The sequence below is a fragment of the Aethalodelphis obliquidens genome, unplaced genomic scaffold, assembly GCF_003676395.1.
Source record: "Aethalodelphis obliquidens isolate GAN/ISIS:26980383/991018 unplaced genomic scaffold, ASM367639v1 scaffold102, whole genome shotgun sequence".
Lineage (NCBI taxonomy): Eukaryota > Metazoa > Chordata > Mammalia > Artiodactyla > Delphinidae > Aethalodelphis > Aethalodelphis obliquidens.
This window is the reverse complement of record NW_020838046.1, coordinates 989,350-1,002,682: the sequence shown is the minus strand read 5'-3', so window position 1 is coordinate 1,002,682 and position 13,333 is coordinate 989,350. Positions and strand designations below refer to the sequence as shown.

Sequence of the window (13,333 nt, the reverse complement as noted above, 5' to 3'; positions counted from 1 at the left end):
TGTTCCTGAGTTGTAGCTTTTTTAGTAAACCTGTGATAGCAAGTAAAGCACTTTCCTGAGTTCTGTGAGTTATTCTCTTGAATTACTGAACCTGAAGGGGGGGTGTCATGGAACCCCCAAATTTGTAGCTGGTCAAGCAGACATGTGGATAGCCTGTGCACCTCATTTGCAGCTGGGCATCTGATGTGGGGGCAGTCTTAGTCTCTAAACCTGTGGTGTCTGAAACTAACCGGGTAGTTAGTGTCAAAATTGAACTGAACTGACAGAAGTGGTGTCAGAAGAGAACTCATATTTGGTGTCGGGGAACTTCAGAGGAAACTTATGGTGTAATGGAAATGTTCTATATCTTCATTATGTAGTGGTTACATGGTATGTGCTGTACATTACCAAAATTATGGAACTGTACAATAAAGTTGAATTTTTAAAATGTGGGGTCTAGGAGTTGAGGAAACAGGAGATCTGAACCCAGGAGGAGGTACAAGGAGGTCCAGTGACAGTGGCTGAAGAGCAGTCTGTTAACTGAAAAAATATAATTGCACAACCTAAAAGTTGAGAATTATGTTTTATTTGGTGGGCTCGCTGAGGACTTAAGCCCAGGGGATAGCCTCTCAGATAGCTCAGAGTGACTGCTCCAAAGAGGTAAGGTAGGAGTCAAGATATATAGGGGGTTTTGCAACAAAAACCAGGTAGTCGGAACATCAAAAGATTACTTTTTTAAAAAAATTTATTTTATTTATTTATATTTGGCTGTGTTGGATCTTCATTGCTGCGCACGGGCTTTCTCTAGTCACAGTGAATGGGGGCTACTCTTCATTGCAGTGCTCAGGCTTCTCACTGTGGTGGCTTCTCTTGTTGCGGAGAATGGGCTCTAGGCTTGCGGTGGAAGCCCTATGGTGGATTTTTAATATATATTCTATCTTTTTTGAAAATCTAAGCACAAAAGCAGAAATTTGATTACTTACTGAAAAAATAACATACGCATTATAAAAATATCTCCTTTCCATATCCAAAGTCTTAGCCACCTCTTGGGCATCAACCACTCTTAGCAGTTTCTCCTGCATCTTTCCAGAAAGCTTGTTTGTCCAAGCTTATATCCATGAGAATATAGCTCCCTTTGCAACATGAAAGGAAACATACTTTTCTCAGTGCTTTTTCACATAACACTAAATCTTGGCAATCATATCTATATACATATGTGTTCACCGAAAGTTTTCCAATGCAGAACCATTATATGGATGAGCTATATTTTATTTAACCAGTTCTCTATGATGGTGGTTAGGTTGTTTCTAGGATTTGGATACTACAAACAATGCTGCAATGCACATCATTGTGTATATATATATATATATATATATATATATATATACATATATATATATATACATATATTTTTTTTTTTTGGCGGTACGCGGCCCTCTCACTGTTGTGTCCTCTCCCGTTGCGGAGCACAGGCTCGGGACGCGCAGGCTCAGCGGCCATGGTTCAGGGCCTAGCCTCTCCTTGGCATGTGGGATCTTCCCAGACCGGGGCATGAACCCGTGTCCCCTGCATCGGCAGGCGGACTCTCAACCACTGTGCCACCAGGGAAGCCCATGTATATTTTTAAATACAAGTACATCATGTGAATATTCTATCAAACCTAGATATAGATACAGATATATTCCCAGGAGTAGAATTGCTGGGCCAAAGCATATGTGCATTTTTATTTTATTTTTATTTTATTTTTTAAAGTTTTTTTAAAATTTATTCATTTTGGTTGCTCTGGGTCTTAGTTGCAGCACGCAGGATCTTTGTTGCAGCATGCAGGATCTTTAGTTGCAGCATGCAGGCTTCTTAGTTGCAGCATTTGAACTATTAGTTGCAACACACAAACTCTTAGTTGTGGCATGCATGCATGTGGGATCTAGTTCCCCGGCCAGGGATCGAACCCAGGCCCCTTGCATTGGGAGTGCAGTCTTACTCACTGGACCACCAGGGAAGTTCCCATGTGTGCATTTTTAAATGAATATAAATAATTTATTTTGAAAATCATCTTGCAGATTATAAGGTCAAAATACATTCAACCCAATCTCCCACACGTTCGACATCTAATTATAAAATGATTATTTCTTTTAAAGAAATACTCCAATACCTCAAAGTACCTTTTGCATTATCAAGAAAAGATCTTATGCCTTTTTCCAACTGGAACCATGGTGGGTGTAGAATAGAAGGAAAAGCCTTAAGAAACAAGTGGAGGGATTTTACAGAGCCTGAGATCGAGTGCCTGAGAAAGAAGTTTGCCCAAAAGATGCTTCAAAACGCAAGGAAGAAGCTTATCTATGAAAAAGCTAATCACTGTCACAAGGAATATAGGCAGATAGAACTGAGATTCAAAAGGAAAGGATGACAAGAAAAGCGGGCAAGTTTGGTGTACCTGCTGGACCCAAATGGGCATTCCTCATCAGGATCACAGGTATCAGTGGTGTGAGCCCAGAGATCCGAAAGGTGTTACAGCTTCTTCGTTTTCGCTGCATCTTCCACAGCACCTTTGTTAAGCTCAGCAAGGCTTCAGTTAAGATTTGAGGAATGTGGAACCACATATTTCATGGGGGTACCTGAACCTGAAGTCAGAAAATGAATGCATCTACAATTATTGTTATGGCAAAATCAACAAGAAGAGAATTGCCCTGACAGATAACACTTTGCTCCATCCCTTGGTAAATATGGCATCATCTACATGGAGGATCTAATTTGAAGGGCTTCCTGTGGCCCTTCAAATTACCTTCTCCGGGAGCCCAGATCAACAGATCTAACAGGCTTATTAGATGGATGAACTGAGGTGTGTCTACCATGATTATTTTTGTAATCTGGTCAGTTAATAAACAGTGACTGATTTCAGACTATAAAAAAATTAAAAACTCATTCTGCAGGGATTTGTCCGCAACTTCTTTTCAAGAACATTATGCTTTAGCAGAAAAACCCCTAGAATTCCAAGATTCTTGGCAGGACCTACAGTCCTGCTCTGTCTTGGGCCCAGACCCAGGATTCCCAGGATCAGCTAAACCTGAATTCCCTTTTTTTTAGGGGCTCTATACTTTACCACCAGTCACTCAGGCTCATACTCTCATCGTTGCCTTTGGTTCTTCTCTTTCCCTAGCCTCCTGAATCCAGTGGAGCATTCTTCAGCATCAACATTTAATGCTTTTGTTCCTATACACTCTGTCATTCCCTAATTCTGCCCTTTAATCAACTTCAAGAAGTGGCTTCCTAACCAGCCTCATAGTGGCGGCATGCGGGCTTCTCCATGCGGTGGCTCCTCTTGTTGCAGAGCACGGGCTGTAGGCACACGTGCTTCAGTAGTTGTGGTACGCAGGCTTAGTTGCTCCTTGGCATATGGGATCTTCCCGGACCAGGGATCAAACCTGTGTCCCCTGCATTGGCAGGCAGATTCTTATCCACTGCGCCCTGGAATAATATTAAAATAATGCTTCCCTAGGGAATCCCCTGGCAGTCCAGTGGTTAGGACTCGGCTTTTTCACTGCTGGGGCAGGTTTGATCCCTGGTTGGGGAACTAGGATCCTGCATACCACGTGGTGTGGCCAAAAAAAAAAAAAAAGCTTCCCTAAATATCTAAATCATAACCCAAACCTAGAATTTTAAACTATCTCTCTACAGACTCCTTGGCTAGGTCCTAACCCAACTCTGGAGCTGACCGATCTCCTATTACTTTCTTGAACACCTTTCTCCAGCCAAAATACTCTCATACATGGTGTCCCCAAACACAATACCCATTTCCCTGCCTTTGCATATGCCATTCCCTCATCCAAAGAAGCCTTTCTCCAAGTCTCCACCTATAGAAATCCTGCATATCCTACCAGGGCCAGCTCAAGTCTTACCTATTTCCCTGTCCATTCTAGATGAAAGCAGTTCCTCCCAACTCAAAATCCCATTAAATTCTCTTCAGTACCACCATGTTTTAGCAGTTACCTTTGCTGCAGTAGCTCTTTTGGTCACATACAGTTCCTGTAACTGCATTTTAAGCTCATTGTTTGGAACCTGTGACATCCAGAACATCATTTTGCCTCGAATATCCACTTCCCCACGTAAAAAGGAAGCAAATGCTCTTAACACAAATTTGGGGGGTGAGAGTTGGAGAATACTAAACTCATGCAAACACCAAACTCTTGACTTCTCATTTTCCCTTCCAGATGGCAGGAGGGAATAAAGCTGGCTCCTGGGGTAGTTGATACACCTACTGAGTCTAGTTTTTCCCAGCCTAGCATTCAGCCTTTGGGTATCCAAACAAATGGAAGACAGAGACCAGGACCTATAAAGGTCTAGAAAAACCATAGACCACTTCCATTTTCTGAGGTTCTCAGTATACTGAAAACTGAAGATGTGCTAAAAGTGAGTTACAAAAATTGTGGTGTGTTTGAAATTTTTCCATTGCACCATCCTTTTCTTTCAATTCTGTTGTCAGTGTGTCTTTGTGCCCTCTTTGTCTAATGTTACTTAAGGAAACAGCACAAATTGAAAGTTGAAATAACCTTGGAGGGTAGTGTTCTGGACTGTATTTGATGTTGGGTAACAGGGTGGCCTCAGGCTGCTGGGCCCAGAGCAGTGACTCTGCAGGAACGGTGGCGCCTGGTTACACAGCGTGGTGCAGTCGACCTCAGGCCTGACTTAAGGAGCCGTGACGGGTTCCGTCAGCGCCGCGCACTCGCTGCATTGGGGACCAGGCCCTTCCCGATATCTCACCGGACTTCCCACCCCTTCTTGCCAGCTGCCATTTGCCCCTCCAGAGAAGGAAACGGGATGCCAGACCCCGAGACCCGGGTCCAGGCCCAGGAGGGGTCGGAACCACAGAGACTGGGATGCAACGCCGGGCAGCAGGCCCAGTAAGGAACGAAGGCAACACGGCGCGGGAACGCCGGCCCGGCCGGCCCCGCCTCAGGGCGCGCGCCCTGGGCGGTACTCCATTCCGCCGCAGCCCGACCCCTTCTCTCCCGCCCAACCAACGGCCACTTCCTGCCTCACTCCCAGCCAATCCCCACTCTCCACGAAGAATAGCCCTAGGGGGCGTATGGGAAAGTGAAGAGAGCGATGGTCTCATCGACCAACCGAATCCCGGAACTTGCGCGGGGGGGCGGGATTTAGCGCTGGCCGCAGCTACTCAGGAGCGAGGGGCGGACGCAGGGCCGGGCTTCGTGCAGTGGGGCTCGCTCGCGCGGCGGTCGCGGTAGTCAAGGCCTCTTGGTTCAGCAGCACGTGACGGTTGTGCTGCCTCAGCCGCTGTCTTTACTGCAGCGCGGGGCCGGGTGTGCGGGCGGGAGGAGACGCGGCGCCGCCGGCGGTCCCCCTGAGGCTCGAGGTGAGACGGGAGGCCTGCTCGTGTTCTCGGGCCTGTGAGGACCCCTGGGGGCCTGGGTACGCGGCGCCGCGTCCGAGGGCCCGAGGAGCCGGGCGTGGCCGGGGCCGAGGGGTCCGGCTGGGTTTCGAGAGCTCAGGCCCAGGCGGACGCTCGGGCCATGAAGGGCGAGGCCCGAACCTGGGCCGCCTGAGTTGGGTAGCCAGGCCCAAGCCGCGCCGGCGGGGTCGGGAGGCGTGGCAGGTGCCCTAGAGCCTCTCTTGACCTCTGGGAAAGCTAACTTCTCCTTCTGGCTTTGCTTCTAGGGCTTTCTTAAGCCTGTTGTTGGCTGCTTGTGAAGCTGCGAGGTGTTCTGGTGTAACCGGGTAAAGGTCTGGAATAGGACCGGGCCTAGTCGGTATCCCTAGTAGTGGGGAAGGGTGATAGTGGGCCGAGAGAGAATGTTTAGGATTAGCATTACAGGTCCAGTATTTGAAAATTAAAACCACAAAGTGAAGACTGGACTCTGGTAGCCTGACGAGTATGAAGAATGTGCTAGAACACGCAGTGGTTGAAAAATTTCAGTCCTAACATTTACATCTATTCGGGGATGGGGAGTAAGTAAACTAGTAAATTCACAGGATTTTTAAAGCAGGAAAGCTCCCAAAAGCTCTCTGTGGGCAGGTTGTTTTATAGTGGAGGAAACTGAGGCCCAGAGCTCTGAATGATTGGCTCAAGGTCATGCGATTAATTTTATGATCACGTTGGAATTACTGTTGAGGCAGATTTGGTGTAGTTGTTAAGGCTAAGCCCTGATTCAAGTCCTTCATCAGCAGTTTGTTGCTATGTGAACTTGGACAGTTTACTTCCCCTTTGTGCCCCAGTTCTCTCCAAATAATGGGTATAATACCTGGTGGAGTTGTTAGAATTAAATTGTGTATAAAAAAGGACTTTAACTGCTTGATAAACGATTGAAATAAATTGTTATGGTCTGAATGATGTTGGTCCACTACACCAGCATCCTACTTTTTGAGTTGATTAAGCCCTGGGACCTAAAGTCACATTTATGGAGATAGAGGAAGAAACTGATTTAGTGGATTAACTGCTGGGCATGACACAAGTGAATGCTGGCTGAAGGAAGTTAAACTGAGCTGAATATTAAAAGGTTGGGAGGACAAAGGTGAGCCACAGTTAGGCTCTTTACCTCTAATTTAAGAAATGGAACATTTTGCTTAATTTTTTAATAAGTAGAGTTGGTGGGTTGGGAGGATTTGATTTGTTTTGGTTTAGTTTCTTTTAAGGGAGGAACTGTATTGATCTTAAAATCATTCTGTATCTCAGTCTTTTGACAGTGCTGTTTAAGGGCCATGAGTAAAATCACTGCTGAATTGTACATTTGCTATAGTTAGAGCAGAGGTAAAAGATGGTGTGGGGAGTTCTGTGCACCACCCAGGGTACACAAGCAAATAAGCGGGGGAACTGGATTATGAGATGGCCAGAATGAACTTTGTATTGGAGTAAATGTGTCGCACAACAAACAAATTTTCTGACCTATCTGATAATGGGTGTTAGCATCCCTCCCTACCTTACTATCTTAACTCAGCAGTTTCAACCAGCACATTATCTTTAAAGGACCTCGAGGGGTAAACGTTTTGACGGAAGTTGTTGCTGCAGTTTTGGCAATCATGCTCTTGCATCCTTTCAGTTACAGAGTTCACTTTGCCCTGAGAGATAGCTTAAGGGGATGAAGTGACAGTTGGTAAGAATAAATGCAGGCTCAAGAGACTTGAATTCCAGGCCCAGCATGGTAACTAGCTTAATGAACTACATTGGTTTCCACCTCTTTAAAATGGGAATGAAGAGTGCCCTGGATACCTTACCAGGAGGGACAAATAAGATGGTGAACATGAAATTACTTTGAATGGCATAGTGAACTGTGCAAATAGAAGAATTGGCAGCTCATAACAACTCCTAGGAAATAATAAAAGTGCCTGAACATAGTTATAACCTATATAGCTTACCGTAGAACTTTGTCAGTAAAGTATATGTTGAATGCTTTGTTAACTAAAACAGATGTGCCTTTAAATTAAGCTTAACTGTGCGCTGTGAAAATTATTTGGAGAATTTTGTTTTTTAAATAATTTAGAATCTTCAGCAATGTTTTTGTATCCACATCTTAAACCTACTTAGTTTATAGGAGAAAAGAAAGTGCTATGGAAAAATAGATTTTAATGTTCCTGTCAGTGAAAAGCAAAATTCAAAACTGTAAACTAGGCAATAGTATATATCTGTTTTTAAGTGGATGATCATTTACAATAAAGACCACTTTGAATTTTATGTACTTTTTTCCCCCTTTAAGTGCTTCTATATTTTGACTAGATGCACATGTAGTAACATCAGAGGGACAGAAAGTAGTAGTATTAAAATGGTTATCTGCGACTGGAATCAAATTCCTTTTAAGTGGTTCCTTTTCAATCTAAGACTTCAAATTTCTTATTGCCTTAAAACGCAGCGTTTTAGAACCATCAAAACTTAAATGGTGTCACTGGGCAATACCTAGTAATAGTAGAAATCACTGCTAATGTTGCATTTACTGTAAGCCAAGTACTGACATAAACACTTAACATGCATTTTGTTTATATAACAATCCTAAGAAGTACATAGTGTTGTTATTCTCATTTTAGAGATGAAGAAACTGAGGCCCTGAAGTTATTAAGTAGCTGATTAGGGATTGTGACTTCTGAGTTCCTGCTCATAACACTATTCTATGTTCTACGCCTAACTGTGACCTTGGACAGCTTATGTAACTTCTCTTAGCCTTAGTTTTGTCATGTGTCACATGGGGATGATAGAACTTCCTGGGGTTCTTCTGAGGGTTAAATTAGACAACCTAAGGTAAGACTTAACATTTTTAAAGGGTATATTGGGACTTCCGTGGTGGTCCATTGATTAAGACTCTGTGCTCCCAATGCAGGGAGCCCGGGTTTGATCCCTGGTCAGGGAACTAGATCCCACATGCATGCCACAACTAAAAGATCCCGCGTGCCGCAGCGAAGATTCTGCGTGCTGCAACTAAGACCTGGCGCAGCCAAAATAAATAAATAAATAAATATATTTAAAAAATAAAAGGGTATATTAATAGATGAATGGATAGCCTACATGAAAGAAAGACTGCCTCATTTTTTATTACACACTGCCTTTTAAAAAAAAATCACTTTTGGGAATTCCCTGGCAGTCCAGTGGTTAGGACTTGGCTCTTCCACTGCAGGGGGCCGGGGTTCGATCCCTGGTTGGGGGACTAAGATCCCACAAGCCATGCGGCATGGCCAAAAAATAAAAATCTTTTTTTTCCCCCCCCAGAAACCTAGAACACCAGCTAGGCCACTTCTTCTGTTCTTCTTTCTAATTTCTCGTGGATCAAAGGAATTAGAGGTGAAATTTCCTAACTACTTTTAAGAGGTAAAATTCCACAAAGGAAAGCCCCGAACCAAATGGTTTTAACACCAATCCTTCACAAACCCTTCTAAAAAATAGAAGAGGGAACACTTCCCAACTCATTCTATGAAGCCAATATTACCATGATACCAAAACCAGACAGACTTCACAGGAAAAGAAAAACATAGAACAGTATCCCTTAAGAAAATAAATGCAAAAAATCCTCAAAATGCTAGCAAATGGGATCCAGCAACATATAGAATTATAGGGCTTCCCTGGTGGCGCAGTGGTTAAGAATCTGCCTGCCAATGCAGGGGACACGGGTTCGAGCCCTGGTCTGGGAGGATCCCACATGCCGCGGAGCAACTAAGCCTGTGCGCCACAATTACTGAGCCTGAGTGCCACAGCTTCTGAAGCCCGAGCACCTAGAGCCTGTGCTCTGCAACGAGAAGCCACAGCAATGAGAAGCCTGCGCACTGCAACAGAGGAGCCTCCACTTGCCGCAGCTAGAGAAAGTCCGCGTGCAGCAACGAAGACCCAGTGCAGCCAAAAGTAAATAAATAAAATTTAAAAATTAAAAAAAAAAAATTATACACCACAACCAAGTGGGATTTATCCCAGAAATGTAAGGTTGGTTCACCAAACTATAATAAAGAATGTAATATACTGCATTAATAAAGGACAAAAACCGCATGATCATTGCAGTCGATAAAGTGCAACACCCTTTCGTGATAGAAGCACTCAACAAACCAGGAATAGAAAGGAACTTCCTCAGCCCTCTTGAGACAAATAATCCCTTCTGTGGGATTCCTTCTGTTCCTCTTTCTAATTTCTCATGGATTAAAGGAATTAGAGGTGAAATTTCCTAACTACTTTTAAGAAACAAAGTCTTACAAAGAAAAGCCCAGAACCAAATGGCTTCACTGGTGAATTCTACCAAATACTTAGGGAAGAATTAACGCTAGTCCTTCACAAACTCTTCCAAAAATACAAGAGAGAACACTTTCCAACTCATTCTATGAGGCCAATATTACCCTGATACCAAAACCAGACAAAGACTTCATAAGAAAACCGTTGACCGGTATCTTTTAAGAAAATAGATGCAAAACTAGACTAACTTGAAAATATTAAAGTTTAAATTTAATTTTAAAATAATTTGAGCCTCCCTTTGTTTTAAAGATTTTTTTTCTGAATGGACCCTTACTGAGCATAAAGATTCTGCCAATGAGAGGTGACAAATGTAATATTTCTTTAGTGTTTGCCCATTCCTAAAGTTGATCAATTTTGGATTTGTTAAAATTTGTTTCCATTAAATAGAATATTTTGTGTTCAGTTGAAGTCTCATGTACATTATTAAATGTGTATAGTAAAATAATATGGACTTTTTTTAGAATGTGTGTTGAGAACAGAATTATCATTAACCAAAAATAAGTTAAATTTGGGAGAATTCATAAAGAAAATTGGTGGAAGAGCAGGAAAAAAGAAAATCACAGATAAATAGGGATATTTCCCTGTCCAAATGCTATAATTGTATATACACCGTTGCAAGGAAGAGTTAAAGACGAAATCATAGAGTATAATCAGAGGAAAGCTAGTGTTTCTTGTTACATAAAATCATTCAGCTTTGTTGAAATATAGGAGGTGTACGGGCACAGTTACACCTTTTGGCCCATTCTGGGAATTGAAAATGTATTCACTGTGGTTGTACTAATTTTGTATCAAAGAATAAACCATTTGGGAACTCCTATGAAGTACTGGACTCTGATAGACTTTGTATTATCTTTTTATATTTTCACAGCAAGCCTTTGAGCCACTAATACTACTAGCTACATTATAAAATAGGGAAGAAAGACTCATGGAAATTCAGTAAGCTGACCAAGGCCACAAAGAGGATCAGGAAAGTCTAGAACCCAGCTTTCTCTGACTTGACAGTTTACACCATCACATATACCATACTGCCTTTTGTATAAGGAGTTCATTTTCTGAATCATCAGTTTTTAAAATAGAAAACTTCCATCTCTAGAATTCAAGATAAATTCACTCTTTGAAAAGTTAAAAGAGTGAACTGAAACATTAAAAGTGAGTAGATTAGTTTCTCTTGAAAAATCCTTCTGACTCAGATTTTGAGAACTGGGCTTTTTGCTCTGTCCTTGGGAAACTGAGAAGCAAGTCAGAAATCATTTATATTATTTATAAATATATATTACAAATGTGCATATGTTTAGCTCCTGTTTTCTTGGCTTTGTGTACGTTTGTCTATGTGATCCCAGAGGGTAGAGCTTCTCTGACTTGGATATAGGTTGATAATTATATTTTATTATTAAAAACAAAACACTTATTAACTGGAAGGAAGGGAGTAAGGGGTTCATATTTCTAATCCAACTCATTTCTGAGTCTTCCTCTGTACTTCTGTGCTTTAGAATTTAAAGCTGTTTTCTAGACAACTTTGATCAAGTCTGAAGAACCATCTATACTGATCCAGTAATAAATTTTTTAAAAGAAGATTTTAATTTTGAAATAATTATAGACCCACGGAAAGTTGCAAAATAGTACAGAGAGGTCTCTTGTACCCATCACCCAGCTTCCCCCAATAGTAGTATAGATAGATAACTATTGTAAAATATCAAAACTAGGAAAAAATTGCACTGGTACAGTCTAAAGACCTTATTCAGATTTCTCCAGGTTTTATATGCCCTTGTGTGTACATAGTTATGTGCAATTTTATCATGACACTAATTCATTTTTGAAATTTTGTTTGACTTTTTTTTTAATAGAAGGAAAATACTCAAGCTAGAGCGTTAAGTAGTACTAACATGCCTATGCACATTTTTTTCCTAGTTAGATAAAAGGTTATGAGTTTATTTTGGTATTATCCCCCCAAAACCCCCAACATTTGATTAATAGAACTAATACTACAGAATATTCATAAACTCTGAAAACATGGGCAAATACTTTTTATGTTTCCAGACTTTAAGGACACCCTATATAGATTGATCCTGAAGGTCAGAGACTTTTTTTTTTTTAATCCTTAGTAACTAGTTGACACTCATGGAATTGACCACTATCAGCAAACATTCATTTAGTTTCTAACATGTGCTGGGTTTTCTGATGGGCATCATATATATTCTCCTTTAACCCTTTGTAACGCAGAATTCCGACAGTTCAGTCTTGTGACTGCCAGAAAACAGTCTTGAACTCTGCCACCCAGCATTTATTAAAAGTCCAGTTGAGAGAATTCACTGGTGGTCCAGTGGTTAGGACTCAGTGCTTTCACTGCTGGGGCCTGGGTTCGATCCCTGGTGGGGGAACAAAGGTCCTGCAAGCTGTGCAGTGCGGCCAAAAAAAAAAAAAAAAAAGGTAAATTCCAGTTGAGAGATTTATTGATGAGTATTTGAAGGAAGTGCAGTCTGTTCACTTCTCTAGAACCTGGAAATTGTAAGTTTTATTTGTAGATCAGTTCTGGATCAACAGAAATCAGAACTTGGACTATATAGTGTTGGCCCTCATAGTATTGGTTTTATTGACTTAGGCTTTGCTCTAGTTAAAAACTCAAATTTACATATAACTTAAGGTATTTTAAAGAAAAGTTCACTTCAGTAGACTCATAAATATTAAAAGATTTTCTTGTTCGTGGTTTTGATTTTTAATTGCTGGCTCTTCTGGAGGTCTATGCCTGTAAGTAATTTGTAATTTGGCCAAGACAGGAATTTAAATGGGCCTACTGTGGGACAGTTTGTGGCATTAGGTAGCTTAGTCATGAGTTAGACATCCACCCAGCATTTGCACCCTAGCTCAAAGGGGCACTGCTGTAGAGTAACGGTCTTGCAGTGATAAAAAAATTAGAGCGAGAAAATGGCTCTTGGAAGAAAACCAGGAAATGAAGTGCTCCAAGAAAATGATGGCTTTCAAGCAGAAAGTAAAAGTATGGGAGAAACTGCTATAATGGCATTCAGGAATATGAGAAATCTTGTACTAGAAGAGCTAATGTAGCTTAGTGAGCATGAACTGTGAAGTAGAAGAGACTTAGAAAATGTAGTAAATGTTTATTTACTGCTGGAAAGTTACTCGGTTTAAAGGTACCTAATTTCTTTATTCACTTTTATTCCTGAGCATTCTGGATCTAGGAATCACTTGCTCTGTGGCTTTGGGCAAGTTGGGGGTGGGGGAGATGTGCTATTTGTTTCTTAAAAGCATTATTGCTTTGTTGCTGAGCTACTTGTTACGTATTTCCTATTGATAATCCTAGAAATAGTGAGTGACAACAGAGAAATACGCTCTCTGCTTAGGAGTCTGTAAATGTTAAGACAAATGAAGAGGGTTTTTTTTTTTTTTAATATTTATTTATTTTTATTTGGTTGTGTCCGGTCTTATGTGCAGCAGGTGGGCTCCTTAGTTGTGGCATGCGAACTCTCAGTTGTGGCATGCATGTGGGATCTAGTTCCCTGATCAGGGATTGAACCTGGGCCCCCTGCATTGGGAGCATGGAGTCTTAACCAGTGTGCTACCAAGGAAGTCCCCAAATGAAGGGTTTTAAAGGGAGAAAAAAGCTTCTGAAATCTTTTTAGACACTAA

The 13,333-nt window shown here is 41.6% G+C and overlaps 1 protein-coding gene and 1 pseudogene across 1 annotated transcript in view; both read left to right on the top strand.

Moving 5' to 3' along the window:
* Nucleotides 1-2,167: 2,167 nt before the first annotated feature.
* LOC113614699 (60S ribosomal protein L7 pseudogene) lies at nt 2,168-2,734 on the top strand (annotated as a pseudogene).
* A 2,434-nt stretch (nt 2,735-5,168) lies between these two features.
* Nucleotides 5,169-13,333, top strand: part of CANX (calnexin) — a 32,143-nt gene continuing 23,978 nt past the window's right edge. The window contains exon 1 of the mRNA XM_027096428.1: nt 5,169-5,350. The gene's annotated coding sequence lies outside the window, so the exon portion shown is untranslated. The remainder of the gene's footprint in view (nt 5,351-13,333) is intronic.